Below are 24,412 nucleotides of genomic sequence, written 5' to 3' on the forward strand. Positions count from 1 at the left end.
AGATCCTAAGAGATAAAGGCGTTTGGCTGGTTCACATCACAGTATTTGTGTGTGTGTGTGGGGGGGGGCATGTTCAGGTATTATTTGAGCAGAGCTCTAACTCCATTTCACTGCAGTTCTTTATGGTCTGTCTATCCCCAGCGTTAACTCTTCATGTAACTTAATGATAACAAAGTGGTGGCAGCAGTTTAAGCTTCACATTTGTACATCACACCTTGCCTAAGAAAAGATTTAACTTTCCTCATCCACTCCCCACTCATGTCATGAAACAAAATTCTGAGGAGTTGTTACGATTAGAACACTTTATGTCGCGCTTCCTTGAGGCCCATCCTTGAACCGTTAGTGCTGCAAGGGAGATGGGATTAAACTGACTGTTTAAAGACCAATTTGTGATTGGAAAAAACTACAGGACTGCTTCACAGTGGAAAGGGGGTGGGAGTGGCTGCTGGGAAGCAACTCAGCTGAAGGCTAGACTGTGAAGAGGGCCCCTTGAAAGACAGAAAAGAACCCCTCAAAGGTTTCGAACAGGGAAATGGCATGCTCATAGCTATGCTTTAGGAATATCACTCTGGTTGAGGGCTATAGAATGGAAAGAAGCTAGAAGTGGGGAAACCAATGAGGAGATTGTTCTGTAAAACAAACTAGAGAGGAAAACCTGAATTAGGATAGTGGCAGTGGGAGTAAAGATGGATCTGAAAGGTAGAATAGACATTAGATGAATTGACAGCCGTTTTGTATGTGAGGTTACTGGGGAGATGAGACGTACGTGACTGAGATTATGGATATGATAGTGACATTCATGGAAAGAAGGAACACTGGAGGAAATAAGTTTCAGAGGATGGCCAGTTAGGTTAATTTTGAATTTGTGCTAGTGACGGTGCTAGTATGACTATTTTCCATTATAGCAGGAAGGATTAAGATCACTTTCTCCATATATTATGATAGTTGTGATTAACTATGTTAAAGGATATACATACAGGCAGGTGGGAGAGTGAGAACTTGAATTCAGGGCTTCAGACCCAAAATTCTATGTTCTTTCCATCCTGTCACTCGTACCTCTATTTATACACCTAACTCATGCTACAAAACATTAGCTGTCATCTTGATGCATTCTCTCTCCCTTTCCCCTCCTTCCTTCTTTCTCTTTTGAGGGATACAAGCTGAGACTTATTTTGAGGTAGGATAATTTGTTGGGCATTAATTACTAAATAATTTACCTTTTCCTGCACTGCTTTAGCTTGTAATTAAAATGCACAGTTGTTTTCATTGCAGGCTTTCATGGTGCATTGAAAATGCATCTGTGTTCTGCAGCTATGAGGCAGTGAACCAACCATATGTTCTTTAACATTTTAGAGTTTGTACAGCAGACAAATAACCAGGTTGAATGTCTGGTGGTGCTTGCACTGGGGTTCTAGGCATTTACACCTAGAATGTTCAGGTCATCTGGTACTACTCTAGAACTATGTTTATCAACCGGCTGACAGTGAGTGTATAGGTCTTACTGTAGAGCCCGGGTGGATGTAATTGCTCAGTAAACATTAGCTATATCCTCATTAACATAATTGATTGGATTATGCCTCAGACACTGACTTTTAAGGTATTGCTGGAATTCTCTTTAGATGTTTAAAGACACTTTCTTGGGTTTATGTCCTTTTTTACTGATGGCTAATTTTTTAAAATAGGTAACATATTGATGTGGTATCATGTTCAGAAGATACAAAAAGGTTATGTTAAAAATATGTCTTATCTCTTCCCCCAGGCATCCAGTTCCTTTCCCCAGACAGAACCGTAGTTATCCCTTTCTTGTACATACTTCCAGAGGCGTTCGCTGTGTTTCATGACATATTTCTTATTGCTTTTATGATCTCACCTTTGAACTTTGATTTATTCCTTTTACGTATGTTATTGCCCTTCTACCTCACTTTACTTAGTAATGTCAATATTAACGGTATCGCTCACATTGTATTTTTTATTGTTTCTAGCAGGTCAGGTACAGTCCCTAGTTTGCAGTTGACTGTCATGTTTAAAGGTGCCTGACTTCATTGTTAGTGGCAGAAGTAAGACCAGGAGGAAGGTTCTTTTGGATTTAAATTCAGGCCCCTTTCACAACAGGGAACTTAATCATTCTCATGTGTAACAGAGCCCACCTTTTTTTTTTCTTTAAAAAAATTTGTTTACATTTTTTTATTTTTTATTATTTTTATTTTTTTATCGTGACATTGGTTAATGAAATCCAATAAATTTCAGCGGTACACTTTAACAGTAAGGCATATATATATATTTACACTGTATGTTCACTTCCCGTAGTCAGATTTCTTTCTGTCACCACATATTTGATCCCCTTTACCCTGTCTACCTTCCCTCCCTACACCCCCTCCCCTCTGGTAACCACTAGTCCATTGTTCATGTCCATGAGTCTCTGTTTGTTTGTCCTGTTCATTTGTTGCTTTTAGGTTTATATCCCACATATAAGTGATATCATGTGATTTTCAACTTTTCAGTCTGGCTTATTTCACTTGGCATGATTATCTTGAGGTCCATCCATGTTGTCACATATAGCAGTATTTCATTTCTTCTAATGGCTGAGTAATGCTCCATTGTATATATGTACCACAGCTTCTTCATACAGCCATCTGTCGTAGGACACTTCAGTTGCTTTCATGTCCTGGCCACCGTGAATAATGCTGCTATGAACGTCGATGTGCAAATATCTTTCCGGACTTGAGTTTTCAAGTCTTTGGGGTAAATACCCAGTAGAGGGATTGCTAGATCGTATGGTAGATCAATTCTTAGTGTTTTGAGGAACCTCCATACTGTTTTCCATAGTGGCTGTACCAGTTTGCAGTCCTACCAGCAGCGTATGAGGGTTGCTTTTCCTCCGCATCCTCTCCAACATTGTTATTACTTGTCCTGTCGATTATAGCTATTCTAACAGGTGTGAGATGGTATCTCACTGTGGTTTTGATTCAGAGCCCACCTATTTAATTCATTGGAAAGCAGCTCACTTATAAAAGAACAGTAATAAACCCATTATATGTGAACTTAAATCACATTCTGAATGAAAACAGGACCAACTTTGGACTTTTGTACACATGAGAATTACAGAGTCTGTTGGCTGCCTGTCTGTTTTAGGAATAGATTATCTGCATGTAATTGATGGCAGGCACTCTCATAATCAAGACATCTAAGTTGGTCAAGAGGGCTCAATAGCCTAAATGTAAAAGGGCTCAAAAGATATAATCCTTTCTTTTAATAGGTAGTTGAAAACTATCCACGATCTTTTAATAGATAGTTGAAAATCGTGAATAAAAGCTTTATTTAAAAAAAAAATTATTCTCTAAAGAAATACAGAACACATGTTTTAGTTTAACCCTTTTCTTTGGTAAGATACAGTTCTACAAATTATGTGATATCACCTTGACTTTATGGAGTATTACTACGCTAAGTGGAAGTTTTGATGGATTATGGTGGAAGGTAGGAAATTATCCAGTGTAGAGTATGGTTTGTTTTGTGTGCTTAGGAAAAAAAAGACCTCTTTGAGATGGCAAATTTCAAATATACGCAAAAGTAGAGAGAATAGTATAGTGAACCCTCATGTGCCCATCAACTAATTATCAATTCACTGCCAATATTATTTCATCTTCACCTTCTTACTCCTACCTACCACTACAGAATTATTTTGAAACAAATTCCAGATTTTATGTTATTTCATTCATAATATTTCAGAATGTGTCTTTAAAAATAAAGTTTCTTTTATGTACTTTTAAAAAATGAGTTTTAATTTTCTATTTAATTTTCAGATCCTGGGTACAATCAATTTATGTATCAGATAAACAACATAAAGTGTCTTAGTCTCATTAACCAAATAATTAAGTCAAGAAGTAAGCCTTGCATGTGCTTTTAACATTTTTAAAGTTATATTGATATATATTTTGAGAAGTAACTAATTATTAAAAACACCAGTGTTATCCCAACTTGGATATTTAGAAATCTTTAGAAGGCTCTTTTAATGCCATTGTTATAAACAAGCTTGTCATTAGGGCTGCTTGATTGTATTTATTATTGCTGTGGAACAAATTACCTTAAAACATAATGCTCAAAACAGGCATTTATTATCTTGCATACTTTCCAAGGGTTGGGAATCCAGGAACGGCTTTGATGAGTGTTTCTGGCTCAGTCTGTTTCATAAGGTTGCAGTCAAGTTGTTAGCAGGTGCTGTAGTCATCTCAGGGCCTAGCCCAACTGTAGCTTAAGAATTCGCTTCCAAACTCACTTGTGTGTTTCTGCAGGCCTCTGTTCCTCAGTATGTGGGCTTCTCCACAGGACGCCTATATGTCCTAATGACATGGCTGCTGGCTTCTCTCAGAGCAAGTGATAGGGGTGGGGAGGTCATGACGGAAACAGTAATTTTTTATAACAACCTCAGAAATGGCATGCCATCATTTCCGCCTTATGCTATTGGTCAAACAGACCAACTCTGGTCCACTGTGAGAAGGAGGCTTTGAAGACCAGGAGGCAGGGATCCTTGAGAGCCATCTTGGAGGCTGGCTACCACACACTGACTTTGGCAGTGTTAAAGCTTTCAAACACTGATTTAGGATTTATAATCTTCAGCAACCATTTTAAATAGAGCACACCAAAGCTATAGTAATGTGCAGGATTTCGATACTGTCTGTGTTTGAAAGAAATAATGCGTACAACTATTTTAGAGAAGCACTGTTGCAGAGTTTGAGTGCAGGCTCTGAAGCCAGTCTGCTTTGGGCAAGTTACTTAAATTCTCTTTACCTGGAAATAATCGTACTCTTAACTCCTTGAGATTTGCTGGTCAGATGCTTAGAACTGTGCCTGGCACATAGTAGGCACTCAAACGTTAAGTTTTTATTATTGTTAAAAGAACTTGAGAATACAAGTTAACTCAGCTGCTTTTGTACATGGAATATAGCGTAGCAGTTGAGGTAGCATATCAGAATGAACACTGAAGTGGAGAGTGGAGAGGTGGGCAGGGACCAGTGTGTGGTAGGAAGGATGAGCCTTCACCTCTGATGGCTAAGCAGAGTTGATTTGTATTTATGCTGTTGCTAAACCTTGACAGTTAATGTTTATTTGAAACTACTTTGTTTGAAAAAGTGTGGTTAGGCTTTTGTAGCACTTCTTCATTTTTGTTTCAGTAATAACACCTGGTTTCATACTTCAGCCTCAGCAGTATAGGGCACACAGGTGTTCTTTTCTTTAAAAAAATTTTTTTCCTTACAGCCCCACTTTGGAAGAGAAGTGATGATGGTATTTATTGCTCTTTAAAAAAGAGAAGAAGGAAAATGAAAAATAAAAGGAAAAGGATGACAGTGGAAGGGAACTGAAAAGCGCTTGATAATTTATGTAAGGAAGCATTTGGCTTTGGTCAGAAATTTAGTTGTTAGCCAGTTGCAAGCCAACCCATCTGGCACACTTTTTCATTATTCTTCTGAAATATTCATGGACTCCAGCATTCCCTGCCTTGTTTCCATTAGATCCTCACGTATTATGATCTTCTGGTAGCCAATCTGGAGTTGCAGTGGGTTGCCCTTGTTTTGTTTTCTTGTTGCTGTGGATATAATCAATATAGAATAGACACTTGAGAAAAAGTTTGTATATACTCAGAAAGTGTCTTGCAAAATAAGGTGTGGGGCAGATTAATGTAGGATTTAAGAGCACACAATGGCTAAAGTAATCAGTATAGTTCATCATGCTTTAAAAAGTATCTATAATTCTTAAACATATTTGAATTATGAATCTCCTCTGATCATTAAGCAGCCTGTGTCATTTTCATTAAAGATATTTTACTTCTGATTTAGGGAACATATAAGATTAGCAAACTTAAAACATTTTATTTATAAAAGGTATTTACTAGTTTCTTAATAATTTTCCGGTGATCTTTTAGGATGTAAATCAAGAGGGATCATAAGCAATCCTTTTATATTTTAAAATAAACTTTTACTTCAGATCATCGACACTAGGATTATTATTTAGCATTCAAAAACAAAAGTTCCAAAAATTGGTCTTATAAATTCCTCTTAAAGCTCATGAGATGGCTTTTTTACTGAATAGTAACTTGAGATTCACCTGGTTTTTCCTACTTCTTTTTTAAGAAGAAACTTTGCCAGTATTGAGAATGTCTTCAGTGTTCAAATCTGATTTTCTTCCATTAGCTTCATTTTACATGGGTAAGAGAGCCCTCATTTGTTTTTTTTAAAGGAGGTTGGCAGTTTGCTGAGATTTTACCTAGCTGAGTGATGGATTAAGATTTTAAAAATAGAGTAGGGTTGGTCTTTCCATTTTTGTAGGTTTACACTGTGACAGCAGTGTTGGAAAACGGGATGTTTGTGTCACAGATTTGTATGATATTGATTTTAATGTTTAAGTCTCATCTTCCTTTGGTTTCTCTTCTTTCGGCTTTGGCTTCTTTGTCTGTTCTGGTTTGAACGATGAAGAAACATAATGGCTTTATTGGGGTCAGTGCTTCCCAGAAACCTGGCTGACTTTAATGGTCAATAGGACCCATTTGCCACCATTTAAACAAAGGATTTGAAGGCCTTACAGGCTGCCCATCTGTCTTAGGAAGCTTTGTGTGGCTAACGTGCAAAAAGAAGTTTCACTTAGAGACAGAAGGAAGCCCTTTCTAAGAACATAAGTATTTGGAATTTGTAAAGTTTCTAGGTAAATACTTAAAGTGGTATTTAGTTTTGTGCTGTCACAAGTTACAAGTCACCTGATTTTGTTCCTATGTGTTAGGAAGAGATGAGTTGGACAGAATTAGAAGTCTTGTTGCTGAAGTAATTAATTTGAAGTTACTACAGAGCAGATTTTTTTTTTAGAGTAGAAAAGCTGAAAATTAGTTATTTCTGTGTATTATTTTCATTTACTTTTTCTTTCTTATAAAATTGCTATGATTACCTAGATCAAACACAACTATAAGCCATTTATTTGTTTAAAATTAAATTTGTCCTTTAGGGAGTAATTCTGTAGTATAGAATGTTCGCACTCTTTACCTGTGGCTCCTTAACTTGCCGTTTTTATTTGTCAGGTAGACCTTCGGGCATGAAGGAGGCAGGGCTGGCTGCATGTATTAACATTCTTTCTAAGTATATCTTCCTACCCTCTAGACTTGAGGGAAGCCTTAGCATAGTGGCTAAGAGCATGGGTTCTGGAGTTTAAAGTGCCTAAGGTGAAATCTGCCACTTGCTAGTTTTGCTTCTTAAACTTTCTAAGTGTTAGTTTATCATCTCCAAAGCAGGGACATATTTAACTCATAAAGTTACTGGGTTGATAAATGAGGTAATATACAGTACTTGGGTACATAGGAAACAGTAAATATAACCCATCGTTTACTTTTATAACCCCTCAGCATATAATAGATGCTCATGACACATTTATTGAATGAGAAAACTTCCAGAATGTGTAGCTATTGTCAATATAATTGATAAATACATTGAAAAAAAAAAGCCTGTGTGGTTGATGTCCGTACCTCATTTTGACTGCAGTCACTACACTCTTGAGATCATATCAGCCTCTATCACAGGCCTAACAAATATGAGGCACTCAGTTACATATTTGAATAATTGTTGATTTTTTATTCTCCCTTGAAGTGGGAAGTTTTTCTTTTTGTCACTTTATGTTATCCTAAAAAAGATTGACATTTTAGGCATTCTTGTTGAAAACTGAAACTATAAATATAGGAAGTCAAATGTTGGCTAATCAGATTGCAAAAGGATGAGTTTTTTGCTTCTTGTTTTGAAAGCTGAGCATCAATTCTCAGGTAAGCTCTTACAGACAAACTGGTACAGGTATATGGAGCCAAAATTATTTAATTTATTTGCATATACCTGGAATTGGAATCTATTTCCTTGCTAGTTCTTTTTTGCCATGTGTGAGTAAGGAAATTCTGTCTATGCTTTAAATTTTCTTTTGTTTTGCTTTTTGTTTTTTCCCAGGAGACATTAGTGTGTAATAGCTGTATATTTATTTTTCAAATAGGGCCTCTGAGTATAGATCCTTTATGGTAACTGAACTGCTCTTTTGTTTATTCTTTGCATATAGAGTTCTCTTTTCAAGTCCCTAAACCTGACTGGGGTCTTGACAAAAGGTTTCAGCTAATCTCATTTTCTATTTTCCCATGAGAGTATACCTCCTTTAGTTCTGCTACTTTCTTCCACAGTCTTTGTAGGTGAGGTGGGTTCACCAAGGGTAAATTCTTTTTTGTCTTTTCTTTTTGTGTGGGAAAGGCTGGTTGCAATGTTAAATAGGGTAAACAGAGAAGCATCTTTGAACAAAAGCTTAAAGGAAGTAAGGGAGTTAGCCAAGTGGATTTTGGGGATAAGTGCCTTCCAGGCTTAGAGAAGAGGCCCAAAAAGGCCCTCAAGTGGGGATGCGGTGGCTGTCTGAAGACTTAACCCTAAGGAGCTTGGAGGAGTGAACAGGATGAATAACAGGGGCGGGTGGACAGAAGAGTCACAGGAGCCAGATCATAAAGAGCCTTTTAACATTGAAAGGACTTTAGTTTTGACACTAAGGTAAATGGGGAGCTATTTCAGAGTGCGAACAGAGGGGAGACCTCTGACTTAGCTTTAAAAGGATCATCTGGCAGCTGTGTGAAGACTAACTTGTAAGGGTACAAGCAGGGAGACCCTTTAGGAAGCTTGCAGTAATCTAGGTCAGAGATGATGGAAGCTCAGAATGGATGGTGAAATATAATCAGATTTTGGATATATTTGGAAAATTGAAGCAACAGGATTTTATTACTAAATTGTGGGGTGTTGGGGGAAAGAGTGAGGGGAGAAATGTTTAAAAAAGAAAAAAGAATAAAGGAAAAAAAGAATATCAGCTAATTAAACTTAAAAAAAAAAATTGTGGGGTGTGAGAGAAAGGGAGGAATCAAGGATGACTCCAAAGGTTTTGACTTGAGCAACTTGAAAAACGGGGTTGCTGTCAGGTGGGGTAAGACTGTGGTTTGCATATGTTGGAGAAGGGGTGGTGCAGAATTAATTTTTGGACATCTCCAGTTTGAGATGCCTATTACATATTTTAATCAAGAGGTGGTTAGGTGCATGAATTTGGAGTTAGGAGAAAAGACTGCACTGGAATTATAAATTGTGCATTTTTTAAATCCTTGAGCCTGGATAAAATCACCAAGGGAGAGAATGTAGATGGAGAAGAGAAAAACGGCTGAATATAGCTCATGAACACTCTTTAAGTTCATATCAATAAGTGAGTGTAAAACATTTTAGGGAAACAATTACGAGTGTTTTTTAAAGGATAGAATAACATAGAAGGGATAGCAACAGCACCTGGTATCTTTTTTTTCTTCCCCCTTTTCCTTCCCTTATACAATTCTTAAGATTTTTCACTTGGTGGTAAGCTCAAGGTCAGTCATAGTAAACATATAGCTGACCCTTTTTCTGGTGGATTACCATGTTTTGATTTTGTTCCTTTTGCTCTTTCATTGATGTTCTTAAATCTTTCCGTAAACTTCAAGTATATAATTAATAAACAGATATTAGTAAATGCTGTCAAGATTTTTACATTTCCATTACACTTTCATTAAGCAGAACACTGAGACAAACTATAGGCAGTATATCCTTACTGCTAACAATATATTAATGTTATAAATTTTGAAAATGACCGGCTGTTGGACATAGTAGGGTATTTTTTTTTTTTTAACTTCATTCTTGTGTTTTTACTCCTGGCCTGAGATAATTCCGAAATGTTTGCCTTTTAGCAACTTTGTGTGCTTAAGCAGTACATCATAATGAATGATAGAAGGAAACTCGTCCAGCTGATGGAAAATCCTTGCCGATACTTCCAATTAGATTATTGGAGCTGATTCTGAACTGTAATAGGGTTTAGGTTAATTTAGGAGACCCTTTCCTCCTCACTTTTCTCTTCTTCCATGCTATAGTCCCAATTCCTAGGCTTGTCTTTGAATTTGTTATGTTGAGAGTGGCCCTTAGTTCATTTCCTCTTCTAATGGAAGGGTTCAATGAAAATAGGTTGGAGACTGATTATTTTCCCTTCCTTCAGCAATAAGGATTATTTATCAGTAGGAGGGAAGAAGGTTTGCTTTTCATATTTTACCTGTGGTTAAAACTTTTGTTTAAAATGACATATTTACCATTGAATCAAGGTAAATATTCGAAGAGCAAGTATACTTTATTTTGTCTCCATACTTGTAATGCTTCAATAAATTGCTGAATAAGTTGGCAGTCATAAGAGTCTTAAATCATACCTTGTGAGAGATGAAATTGTGCTAAGTGCATTAGTTAATAAAAGTCAATATCAAACTGAATTCATGGGGTTTCTAGTTTGAAGAATGACAGTTTCAAATACTAAGATTAACTTTCAGTTGGATAGTCAATGGATGCAGTCAGTTCTTAGTCATTAGATTGATTTGTGTTTGGGTTTTACTACTAGTAATTAAGCCAGTTCTTTAAGGGCAGGGAAGCAAAGGGAAGTTGATTTAGAGTATGAGTATTTTTCTTGTTTTATTCATGGAGTAATGGGTTTAGAGAAGCTTCAATAAAAGCCTCAATTTTATCTGTAAGTTCAGAATAAACCTTGTAAATAAAAGTTGTGACTCGTGGTTACAAACTAAAAGAGTAGGAAAGGAATTTATTTGAATCGTGCATCTAAATTTTAGGATAGCTTCTAGGGAAACCTCTTTGGGCTCTGGAGGTCTACAAGTCTTTGTAGATCAAAACCTGGGGTTGCATTTTCTTATTTTGCTGTTGTTTCGGTTTCACTGCAGGAATCTTTGATGGGAAAACTGAGAGCTCATGTCACTGAAGCATCATCAATGCAATTGCCTTTTGTTCCATGCCGAGGAAAAAGAAAAAAAGGAGGGGTGGGGAAGCTCTGATCCATATTGGCACATCACATATACAGAAATTTAGAACTGTCCTCTATGAGGAATTACTGAAAAGAACAATCAAACTTTGTGGTCAGTGATATACTTCCACATTACTTTGGAATGGGCTCAGTGTCTGCGTATGACTAAAGCTGGATTATCATGACAGCATGACAGTGAGCTCATGAGACTAGTCTGTGTGGTCGGTTCTCTTTGGGGATTGGGAGACTGAAGACCAGCTTCCCCCTGCCCTGCTTTTGATGTGGCAAAAGCGGTGAGCATTTCTCTGGTTTTAACAAGTTACAGATTGTTCCTGCCCCTTCAGCTCTTTTTCTCATTTCTCCTTTTCCCTACTTCCAAAAATCCTGAAGTGTAGTAGGTGGTAGATTTTTTTCGTTTTTATTATTATCTTTTTCCATTGCTAAGCTTTCTTATTCACCCTAAGCATTGACTTTGTACATCCACTTTTTGCTTAAAAAAAAAGAATATAATTGCATTTTTAAACTGGTTGTGAATATATCATACATGATTTTTTTAGGCAATTCAGATAGTAAAGGAAAATATAAAGTAAAAATGAACAACAACCCAACCTTGAGAGATAACTACTGATACATTTTTTTGGCCAAAGTAACCTTTCTATATATACATAAAGATACAATGTATAATAGGTAATTTATATTTATTTAATATGTAATAGTAAATACCTTTAATATATGACAACTATTTTTATTTACTGTTTTTCTTTCTTTTATTTAGGGGAGGCAACCCTTGGTTGACCTTATAGATTGCAAGGATCTTGTCAGCTTACAATCCCCTATTTATTTATTTATTTATCTATCTATTTATTTATTTATTTACTGCCTACAGCACCTGGTCTTCCTATGTGGTCTCCCATCCAAGTATTAATCAGACCCAACCCTGTTTAGCTTCCGAGATCAGACGTGATTGGGCTTGTTCGGGGTAGCATATCCGTAGACTATTTACTGTACTTTAATAATTATAATAGGATTTTACTATGTACAAACACTATCTTGACCTTTTAAAACTCTGTAATATATTTTGGAGATGATTCCATTTTAGATCTCTATTATCTTTTTAGTAGTAGAACACCGTGTACTTTTTGATGCACGCTTATTTATTTATTGTCTTCCCATAGGTTCTTAGGCGGTTTTGAATTTTTTACTATAAACAGTATTGCACATAATTTTCTAGTAGGAAACTCTTTGTATACATTTTAAATTGTTTCTTCAGGTCACCTTCCTAAGGGGGAGCTATGGGTTTAAGCAACATGCCTGTTTTATTTTTTAATGCATGTCGCCAAACCGCCCTCCATAAAAGCTATACTAGTTTACTCATCTACCAGTATTCTTGAAGAAATACTACTGGTGTTGACTTTTTTTTTTAAACCTTCATTGTATATTTTCTTAAAACATACTCTACTGAAAGATTCAGATTCTCTTTACTATGTAAACAGTAGCGTTCTGCAAATTTCTGGAATTCCAGGTGTCAGAGTTCTCTTCTGAAAATTAAGCTTGACTAAAAAATTAATTTTCGTAAAAAATAGATATATACCGTGATTAAAGTAGTATTTGCCTCTTAAAATAGCTTTAACGATCTTTGGTTTATTCACCTTTAAAAAAATCATAATTTCTTTTCTTTGAATTAGGAGAAAAAGGCAGAACCTTTTTAGTGAAACAAGAAGACTTGGTTGTCATTGCTGATGGGAGCAGATGGTACATTTTAAATCATTTCTGAACTTTCTTTTTGAAGACACAATTAGAAAATGGGCTTGGCTTTCAGTACTGTGTTTATCGATCCTATGCTAAAAGGCCCAAGTTTTCAGCTGCATCCATAATATATTCTCTGCATAAGGAGAGTATCGTACTGACTTTTGAAAAAAAATACATAGCCATTAATTAATTGAATTGGTCCCCTTGAAATTACTCTTGCTGAAAAGGTCTAGCCTTTCATGCAAAGAACGAAGAGGTTTGATTAATTTACAGATCCTGCTCCAGCATGCCACATAGTGTTTGGGAAATTGTCAGGCATTCATGAATTTTAAAAAGTTATCATATGGGAAATTCACTTGTTAGTTGAATTAATATCCGGAAGGACATGAATGTCCAAGAGGATCTTGTGCTGGGAATCAGGTTTACTGAGAGGCAATGTGTCATGTAAGGAAAATGCCCGGTCTCAGAATCACATACTCTGTGTTTTACTGTTGGGGAAGCCACTTACCTCTTTCTAGGCCTCAGTTTTCTCAGCTAGGTGGAGCAGAGTCATTCATGCTTTGCAAGCTTTGATGAGCAGGCCAGAAGCTGGGGATCTGGTTAAACTGCAGTCTGGTCTGGACCTGGCCTGAGATTCTGTGTTTCTGACAAGCTCCAGGGCGATGCCAGTGCTGCTGGCCCAGGTGTCACCATTAGAATAAGGAATTAGATGATACCTGTTTCCTTCTAGCTCCAAAAGTCCGATTCTAACTTAAGCTATTCTAGACGTTAAGCTTAATATCTTAACACTTTAAATATTTTTAATACTGTAAGGTTTAAGTGAAAGAAGACAAACATCTTTACGACTTTAAGTTTGCTAGTGCGGAATTTTTTTTCTGTGTATGTCTAGGATTTGTTTTAAAACATTCCAGCATTCACTGCCTCCCTTAAAAAGTCGGGAGGGAAATCGATAAAACAAGAATAACAAAATATGGATAATTGTTGAAGCCGGATAATGGGTACATAAGAGTTCATAATACTTTTCCAGTGTATGTTTAAATATTTAAAAAAAAATAAAAGTAAAAACAAACAAAAATAAATGTGAATCTGCCAGGGTCCCAGACCGAGGGGTGCATGTGTGTGCGCACTGCTTCAAGGCACTGGTTTTTCACTTTTAGCTTGTCTAATAGGAAGCAACGTAGCAGTGACCTGAGAGAAACTCTTTGAAGAAAAAAAAGCATAATGAAGCACATTTGCTGGAAAGAGAGAAACTCAAAGCTGCCATTCTCCATGTGCGAGACTTAGGCTCTTTGTTTCTGTTAAACACTGCAAGTGTGTCTGTGCCAACTAAACTTGAATGTGTTCATGTGATGTTTTTGGAAATTCATTTTGCAAACTGTAAACTCAAAATAGATTTTGGTCACCATTGTTGAATGTATCAATCAAATATTACCATATTTTTATAGGACAAAGATACTTAAAATAGGTATAGGAAGTACACATTGAACAAATGTTTTTCACTACCCCAGGGGTCTTTAGATGTGGGGTTATAATTTTGCTTTTAAATCCAGAGTGATTTTATAGTCTATGAAATAAAAATTTGATTCCAGTTAAACTCTGTCTTTCAGGGAAGAGTTGAAAACAAAGTGGAAAAACAGTTTATCCCAGAGAGCTTTGTTTTGGTTACCATTCTATAAAATGGTTATAGAATGGCACCCTGTTTAGGAAATAACATTTCGATATGGGATAAACAAATATGCTACATCTCACCAGCTCCACTACTACCCCCTGGTCAGAGTTACTGTCATCTCTTGCCTCGGTTACAGCTTCTACAATCTCCTGCTTCTTCCTTTTCCCCCTACCCCCCTAGTCCATATTTTTTAAAAAATATTTGTTTCTACAAATTTTTATTTTGAAAAATATCAGTCTGCAGAAAAGTTGAAAGAATAGTATAATAAACACCCATAAATCCTTCCTGCTATATTCACCTGTTGGTAACATTTTGCTGCATAAGAATTTGCTTTTTTAAAAACAAGGCAAACAAAACATTTTGTTTCGAAATAACTTTAGATTTGCAGAATTCCAAAGACAGTACAGAGTTCCTGCATAGCCTTCGCCCAACACTCCAGATGTTACCATTCCACATAATCATGGTACAGTTATCAAAACTAAGACATTAACATTGGAGACTGTGTTTGTGTTTCACTGATTTTTTTCACCGCTGTCCTTTTTCTGTTCCATTGGCCCATCCAGGATACCACATTGCATTTGGTTGTCTCTTTAGTGTCCTCTAATCTTTGGGGGAGACAGATTCTTAAAAGACTATGAATCTTTCCCCGGAATACCAACCAGTGCAGAACACTTGTAACTTATACATTGTTTGAGCAGGAGATTGTTTCTAAGGGAAAGAAAGATAGTAAAACTCAGGAGCACTAGAACTATGTAGCCACAGGGCATGATTGAACTTTAGATAAGATTACAGGATTTGACATTTTCTCCGTTAGATGCAAAGTATGTCTCATCCATACTTTGACAGCATAGAGGAAATTATTTTTATTTGAGGAGGTGAGAAATAGGGGAGGATCACATTTGAATTTGCGCTTAAAGTGTGTGCAGAATTTTCTAAAACAACATAATTGAGGTATAATTCACGTACCCTGTATGTGTCAGACAAGCCATTTAAAGTGAACAGTTTCCGTGGCTTTTAGAGTAGTGAAACCATCACGACAGCCAACTTTAGAACATTTTCATCATCCCAGAAAGAAACCCCATACCCGTGTCAGCTCTAGTTCCTCTTCCCCTCAGTCCCCGGCAATGACAAATCTACTTTCTGTCTCTACAGATTTGCCTATTCTGAACATTTCATGTAAGTGGAATCACAATATGTGTCTGACTTCTTTCACTTAGCATATTTTCAAAGTACATTTGTGTTGTAGTACATATTAGTACTTCATTCTTTTTTATTGCCAAATATAACTCCATTGTATGAAAATACGACATTTTGTTTTTCCGTTAGTTAATGGACATATGGGTGTTTCCAGTTTTTGGCTATTAGGAATAATGCTGTTGTGAATATTCATGTACAAGTTTGTATGGACATGTTTTCTTTACTCTTGGATATTGAACTTGGGAGTGGAATTATTGGGTGGGTCAAGGAATTTGTCAGAGCATTTTCCAGGGCAGCTCTACCATTTGACATTACCACCAGCAATATATGAGGGTTCCAGGTTCTCCATGTCCTAGCCAACACACTTACTGTGGTTTTTTTTTTTTTCCTTCATTTTAGCCTAATCCTAGTGAGTGTGAAGTGGCATCTCATTGTGGTTTTGATTTGCATTTCCCTGATGACTAATGATGTTGAGCATCTTTTCATGTGCTTATTAGACATTTGTATCTTCTTTTGAGGTGTAGAATGCTAATAGATGAAGGGGAAAGGGAAGGGAGCACATCAGCCTAAGAGAACAGGGACAAAGGCCTGAGAAATGGTGAGACAATCAGTAAAACTAGAGGAAAGGAGCGAGAGAGGACACTGGAAAACTGTTTGGGTCTCTAAGTTTACTTTTTAAAGGGTCAAGTCACACTGTCCTTTGCTTATCTTAAGCTTACATTGCTCAAATTTCAAGGATAGTCCTTATTTTGTAAATGTCAGAGAGAGTTGTGGCTAGCTCATTTGATTGATTCATTCAACCTTAAAGAATTATTGAGGGCTTACTTCCAGGCGTTAGTGAGAGGGGTAGACCAGTGAGCAAAAACAGACAAACTCCTTGCTTTTCATGGAGCTTATTTTCTAGGGGGGGATATTTTGTACCAATAAAAAAATCTCGGAAGCTGCCTTTATCCCAGCCATTCCAGGGTTTGGTAAACAAATCAGGTTTACTTTGTTCATGCTGTGGCTGATTATATTGGTTTGGGACATGGCCCCTTTCAGCTTTCACCTTTTCAGACTACAGTGATCTTGTTTCAATCTTCCATTGCATTAATATTCTTTATCAGTCATTTGTCATATGAGTTATATAGGTTTTGTGGCCTTAAGAAGAAATAAAAATGTTTCTTATCTCCCAATTTAATTTTTAAGTTTGGTAGAAAGCAGAAACTGTATCCTATTACAGTAAAAAGTTTTTTTAATGGTATAATTGTCCAGAAATCTAGATGGATTGGTGTTTGATAAAATATTTTGAAATTCTTAATTGTCTGCTTCATTTATTAGTTGTCCAAATGGTTGTGTGAATTAATCTTTATCAGATTGCTGGTCGTACAATAACATTTATTGAATTTGCACAGTGCAGTAATGTTTGTTGAATTTGCTGATTGCAGTAGTCATTACACTCCTGCATATGATGTGTAATGTAACTGCATATTATAATGAAATAGTACCATAGAAGTATGGATTTTTGGTTCTTTGCTGCCTCATATCTCTCCTACACTTAGCAGAATATCTTATTCATATAAGCTGTCCACTAAATACTTGTTAGAAGGCTGGAAAATCTCTAGAGTCTTTAAAAAAACAAACTCATTTTAGGAATTATTGTTTTTTAGAAAAAGTTCATAAACCAAAAGTGTTTTGGTTCAAATATCTAGGTTATTAAACTACTACGTTAACTTATTCTTGTTATAATAGGACTTAATGATGCTCTGTTTATCTCAAACTTATGATACATGGCTATAAAAATAATTTTCCTCTTTCCCTAACTTTCAAAAAACTTACTTGCTCATGTACTTCCTCTGTTTTCTTCAGATGGACTTCTTCCAGTTTTGCCATGGTAACATTTGTGGGGCACTTCTTTTTGAACGGTGCCCATTCCCTTGATGTCTACAATATCACCTTTCTTATAGATTCACATGTATGCGGCCAAAGGAATAGTCTGTATTTTATAAAAGGCCTGGAGAACATATAGCGAGTACCTCTTCTGTGTCCCTTTGTATTGATCCTTTTGATGATCGGAAGGCAGTGGAATGCTGAAAGAACCGCAGATTAGTTCTTGAACTTCATATGGAATCTTTAGTTTGGCTGCTTTCACTCAAGAAAATGTTACTAAGTTTCATCCAAGTTGTTATGGGCATGTTAGTTTATTGGTTTTTTGTGACTCAGCTGCGTTCCATTGAATGTATGTACTACAATTTGTGTATCCTTTTGCTTTTTGGTGGACATTTGAGCTTCCAGGTTTTTTGTTGCTGTAAGTAAAGCTGTCATTGTACAAACCATTTTGTGGGCATTTGCTTTACTAGGAGTAGAATTGTAGGTATTGTGGATTAAATATATATTTAATTTTATAAGAAACTGCCTGATAGTTATCTGAAGTGTTTTTTTCATTTTACACACCCACCAAAAATGTATGAGAGTTCCAGTTGGTCTGTGTCCTCACCAATAGTTGGTATTGGTATTGTCTTTTTAATTTCGATCAGTCTAGTTGGAGTAAGGTGGTGTCTCATGGTTTTAATTTGTATTTTACCTGATAATAAATGATATTGAGTACCTTTTCGTTTGCTTATTGATTATTTGCATGGGTTATGGTTATTCTCTTATTCAAATCTTTTGTCCCTTTAAAAGATGGATTTTTTTTAATTATTGATTTATAGGCATTCTTTAAATATTCTGGTGACAAATCCTGTGTCGAACATAAGGACTTTTGGTTTTGAAATTAGAAAAATATTTAATTTAGAGGTTTCAAGAATCTTTGGGGATCAAAGCAATTGTTTAATATATTTTTGGCAGACATTTAATTCTAATTATAAATCTAGGGTTCTAGAAGAAAATCAGAGGATATGTGGGACTTGTCAGTTACTTATTGCTGTGTAACAAATTACTCCATAGTGGCTTAAATCACCAGTGACTCATTATTTCTTCCAATTTGCTGGGTCAGATAGGCAGTTATCCTGCTTTCTGTGCTGTCTCCTAGGGTCACCAATATGGCTAGATATCCAAGATGGCATCTCTCTGTTGACGTGGGTGGCAGTAATGGCTAGAGGCAAGGTGGGCCTCTCTCTGCTTCTTCATGTTATCCCTTTATTATTCAGTACTTTGGCCCAAATTTCTTTAAATGATGGTTAGATTCTAAGAAAAAACAAGAGCTGCTGGGACTCTTAAGGGCTGGGCTTAGAACTGGCACAGCGACTCTTCTGCCACATTCTGCTGGTTAAAGCAAGTCACTGGACCAGCCCAAATTCAAGAGGAAGAAAATAGAACCCTCCTCTTTATGGAAGAGGTGGCATGCACATCAAGGGAAGGGAAGAATTTTTGGTGGCCTTTTTTGTGACCTTTTACCACAGGGAATAGATGCTTAGAATTTCCTAATAAAAGATAATTTCATTAAAAACATAATTTATAAGTTAGTCCTATGTTTATTGTTAAGCATCTTTCCAACTTTTTTTTTTTTTTTTTTTTTTTTTGCGAGGGATAACAGTTTATTTTTACAAAGGATCCAACAAACAAATTTGTTTCCAGGAAAGGTAGAGATTTGTTCTGACTACCAAAGTAGAGATTTGTTTATGACTTACTACATAAATTCTACCACCAATGTTTCTAGGAAGTGATCGGAAATTGGAGGTTAAAAAAAGCTCAGTGGTTTTCACTTAAAAGACAACAAGGAGTCTTACTGAGCTATTAAAGATGCTAATTAGGATTCGTTTCCTTTAATACCCTAGAAAGAATGTTATGATGCCACTTTACTGATGAACAAAATGAGCTTAATCACATCCTAGGAGCTAAGTGTTCTGACATTATAATCTCTTCTTTCAGAGCCCATCACAGCAGTGTTAAGATTCAAGATCTATTATTGGGCCACATTATAGGACCAGGTGTGTCATATGTATACAGTGAAGGGAAATATGATGGCCTTAGTAATCCTGCAGTATTTTTCTTGTCATGTACTTTTTTTATTTAAAAAATAAATGAGGTAAAAATTCACATAACAAATTAACCATAGACCATTTAAAAATGTACAGTTTAGTGGCATTTAGTACATTCCCGGCATGGTACAACCATATACTTTTTAAAAGAAGAATCTACAGGAAAATGAACAGTAAAATTATTACAAACCAAACTGATAAGATGTCTAAACGTTAACTCAGAAATAGTGTATTTGGTGAAATGGAATGAGATATATATACCGCCTTACACTGGGGCCACTGCATTCCCGCTTAAGTGCCAGTGTCTGGGCAGTAGCAGAATGGCCAAAGCAATCTGCTTGCCTCCTGCCAGCTTCCTGAATCCGCCAAAATTGCAAGAATAGATCACTTTTATCTCACCTTTCCTCTTTTAGGGATGGTAAGCATCTTCAGGGAATTTACCAAATTGGCCCCCTAAACCCCAAGGCTTGGGGGTTTCAGAGACCCATTCCATACCTGAGAACAGCCCTGTCCCTGGCGGTGGAGGCTGTGACCATCCGTTAGCCTTTCCACACCTGCAGAATATCCGACACACATGTTGTCCCAAGGGCTGAAGCCACCTTCCATAAACTAGACGTTGCAGGCTACGTGCAGTCCCCGCTCCCTTCTCCCTAAAAATGGAAAGGCATCTAGAGATTTTGTCATTGGTGCTTCACTGGGATCAGGTAAGAACTGACCAGGTGTAATAAGGTATTAGAGACTTAAAGGTACTTTAAAGTTTTTTTGCTATACTCTCCTTCTCACATTTACAACAGTCTCAAGTACTACCACCTCCCTTAACCTGAAAAGGGGCGGAGGGAGTGGCGAGGAAGGAGACATCTGTGAGGAAAAAGAAATACTCTGTTCAGAAGAATCAGTCATTCCAGCATCCATGTTATTAACTAGGATGGGATAGACTAATGTAGAAGCAAGAAGATTAAAGATAAAAATAACCTCAGATTATAGTAGCCCAATGATTTTTATTTAAAAAAAAAAAAAAATCTTTGAGGAGGAGCCCTGATAATTATTGGATACACTAAGAAAATGTTAGCAACCTTACCAATTAAAATTTCCTACCAGTCATGACTTCTTTGATATTTCCCTCATCTGTGAAACGGAGATCTCCGGAACTCCCAGAGGAAGGTACATTTGGGACTGCGGAGTGCAGCAACGTCAGTTCCCAGTACGACCATGCTTTCCTAGGAAATCTCCAAATGTAATTTGACTCTGATTTTAGCCTGACATGATCACATTGGAGCCAAACCCAGATAAAAATTGACTCCACTGCACAATGTGATAGATGATGTAAAACGGAGTTTAGAGGAGTGCATCTAACTTCTCATGGCAGGAAATGGGAAGAGTTTCACAGTGTAACACTGAACTTGCTAGATGGGCAAGGATTGAGGGGAGGATGTCTTGAACTGCAGGAAAAGACTTGTAAGGCAGAAAAGGGTAAGATTATGACAGCAAGTAATTTACGATAGCCAACATGGGAGAGAAGAGGAAGAGTAGAAAGTAAAACTGGAGAAGTAGTCAAGGGCCAAATAAAGTTTTATGTTATAAACTAAAGAATTTGGATTTTTATTCAGCTGTAAAGAGCCTGAAGAATTTTATACAGAGTATTGCAATGATCAGACTAGCATATTAACATATTAAAAAGATCATTTTGGCAGCAATATAGAGAGGCTGGATTGACAAAGAGACCCGTTAGGAGTCTACTAGAATAATCTGGGCACAGGTGATGAGTTACTAAACTAAGGCGGTCCTTTATGATGAATGGGAAGAGACACTACCCTCAGTAATGTGAGGCTGTGCTGCTCAGTATTGGAGTCACTTATTGAGTGCTTGAAACTTGACTATTCCAAAATGAGATGTTCTGTAGGTGTAAAATACCAGATTTCAAAGACTTAGTAGCTCAATAAAATTTTTGTATATTGATTACAAATTGAAGTAGCATTTTGGCTACATTGGGCTAAATAAAATGTCATTACAATTAGCTTTTCCAGTTTTTTTTTTTCTGATTAAAAATGGTGGCTACCAGAACGTTTTAAAGTACATATATAGCTCACATTATATTTCTTTTTTTTATTGCCGACTAAATTCATTTTAGTGCAGTTACCTGTTTTTTATGCTGTTTACTTAGAAAATGTTTCATTTTATTTTATAATAGATGTCTTGAAACTGCAATAATGCAAAATTGTTTTCATATATTTGGAAACAAATTATAGCTAATTTTATTAAAAAGACCTTCAACATAATATCTTCAGGAAACTGGTTTTTGCAAGACAACGTTGCCATGAATTTAGAATCCATAAGTTGGATAAAGTTTACTTGCTCTTCTGCAAATAAATAATTTTTGCAGTGAAAGTTCCCAAGCTGGCACATAGATAAGATTGAACTAAAGAACAAGTTTTATTTGGAAAACATTTTTTGAGACTTTGTAGGTGTTGTCTAAATACTCTAAAAAAATTTTTTGCCATGTTTTAGTTGACAGGCCAAGAAATACCTGTACAGGTAACAAACACTCCTAGCAAACAGAGCTGCTACATCAAAATTCTGTCTACTAATGGGTAAAGGGTTTCTTTGGGAGTGACGAAATGTTCTAAAATTGGATAGTGGTGATTGTTGCACAATCCCGTGAGTACACTAAAAACCACCAAATTGTGTACTTTAAAGGGGTTAATGTTAAGGTATATGAAATGTATCTCAATAAAGCTATTATTAAAAAAAAATCTCAACATGCACATCTGTTACAGTTACTGACTTACTAGGCATTTAATGAGAATTATGTGAGCAGACGCACAAAAAGCAACCATATGTTCGACAATTACTGTGATGAGACAAAATGGCCTTTTTTGGCTTATGTACCAGCCCCACAGATCTGGTGGTGTTTAGGGAGGCCTAGTGTCCTTTGGCAGGTATTTGTAAACGCATTAAACAATGGTTATATAGCTAACAGGATTGAAAGATTGAGTATACTTCATTCTCATTCAAGTTCTAGTACAAACTGAATATGTCACACTGAAAGGCAAGTAGGAAAAAAAAACACTCTAATATTTATTTGATCATTTGATATTGAAGAATTTATTCTTTAACAAGTTTTAGACAGAGTTAGAGTTATTTATATTTACACTGGATCTCGCTAGGCACATCTCCCATTTCTTGTACCTCAGGTTCATCCTGAGGACAATCATGCTGTCCAGCTCACTAGATACCCAGAGAAAAGCCATTCAGTGTTTTCAGCTACAGGACTGGCAAAGGATGCATTTATCTTTTTTCCCATTTGCTACCATCTGAAATAACATTTTCTGGCAAGTCAGTAGGCACCCATCATCCCAGAAGGAAAGAAACACAGCAAATTTGGTGCATCTCTTTTCTCCCTAATTCCTTTCCAAGTCATTTCCACAGAAGTGCCAAGGCTCTGAAAAGAAGGGCCCCAGTTTTACTGTCATGAGCAAACTGCCTAGATTTGTACACAGCTGCTGCATTTGTCTGAATCCCTGTCCTGAACAGCCTTGTTACCCGGCCTTGCTCTTTGCCTGCTCTCAGTAACCTTTCTGACACAGGTTTAATGCTGATTAGTCCCAAAACAATTCTAGGGCAGGGCTCCCTGCCAGGATAAAGAGTGAACAAAATTGGTTTGCACACAGGCCAGCTGCAGTTGCTGCAGCTAGAGTCTGTCAAATGTGGACCATTTTCTTGTTTACCAAGATGAGGTTAAATTAGCACAGCATGAAGCCAAATGGATAAAAAAAAGAAGAAAATAGAAAACTAGCTATGCTAGTTGAGTAAGATGCAGAGAGGGTGGAATTCAGGTGACTTTAAGTTAGTTTGAGAAAGGAAGGTAGTATACAGTGCTAAAAGCTTGATTAAAAGCCACTCGAAAGATTTGTTTGCTGTAAATGGGGAAGGGGGCAGTTGGATTGCATAATCTTTTAAAGATTATTCAAATATAATGTAATGAATTATTCATTTATGCAGTATTATTTTCTAAAGTATTCAAATCGGATTTTATGTGTTTATAGAGTGTTGTTTTCTGGTATAGGGACTTTTAGTCCAGAAGAGGAGGTAAGAAGAACTCTGTAATGAGAGAATCCAAACCTAAGAGTCTCTGACTTCCCAGGCTTCAGTTACCAGGCTCCTCTTCCCCAATTCTCTTCTCCTGGCACTGCTCCTTTGCAGAGCTTGCCCCCAGATCCCCTCTTGGGAACTCAGGCTTTTAACCCCAGCAGTGGAAGACTGAGTTGAGGGAAGGAGTCCCTCCTACCCCATTGCACCCCAGCCCTGGGCCTACAGGGGAAGAGGTCATAGCTGAGGGTAAAGAGAGAGAGAGGAAGAGGAAAAGGGAAAGAAAAGGCAAAAACAGAAGAGAGAGTATGAGACCAGAAGGCTCAGCGAAGGGTGAACTCCACTGGGATATTATTTTAAGTCTCCTCTGACTCCCAGGGCCTCTGGGCTTCACTGTCAAACCTTTCATCGGCTGCAGATCTGAAAGCTTCTGAACTTTTATCTCTGTTCCCCTCTCCCCTGGCCCTCCCAGATCCCTGTCCTGAGTTGTTAAAAGTGCCCTTACTAGTTTAGAGCTAGGGAGATAGGGAGGCAACCACCTTAACCTCCTATAACATTGTTCCTATAGGAAATGAATTCTCTTAACAGACCATAATATGAATGCAGCCATTAATGAAACCAAGGCTATTAACCTCAGCTGCAGCTTGTGTGTTTAGAGAGAAAGCCTTTCTTTTACTAGCTGTGCTTCTCATTCAACACTGCACTGTACTTTTCACTGTCCCTTACCTTGATTGAGGTGGTTTTACTTCATGTCTCAAGAGCAAGGCAGCAACATGATACTGACTCAGGACACAGCAGTAAACTCAGGCGTTAACTACTGACAGGCCATTGTTAGCTCAGGCTTGAGGGATGTCACAGAAAAGAAAAATCTGCCTATATTAGATGTCAGTTTGGG

The 24,412-nt window shown here is 36.9% G+C and overlaps 1 protein-coding gene and 1 pseudogene across 6 annotated transcripts in view; one reads left to right on the forward strand and one right to left on the reverse strand.

The window, feature by feature from the left end:
- DENND5B (DENN domain containing 5B) overlaps positions 1 to 24,412 on the forward strand; it is a 135,197-nt gene that overhangs the window by 14,624 nt on the left and 96,161 nt on the right. The window lies entirely within an intron of this gene.
- LOC118614083 lies at positions 11,735 to 11,853 on the reverse strand (annotated as a pseudogene).

This window comes from Rousettus aegyptiacus, unplaced genomic scaffold (assembly GCF_014176215.1).
Source record: "Rousettus aegyptiacus isolate mRouAeg1 unplaced genomic scaffold, mRouAeg1.p scaffold_m13_p_2, whole genome shotgun sequence".
Taxonomy (NCBI): domain Eukaryota; kingdom Metazoa; phylum Chordata; class Mammalia; order Chiroptera; family Pteropodidae; genus Rousettus; species Rousettus aegyptiacus.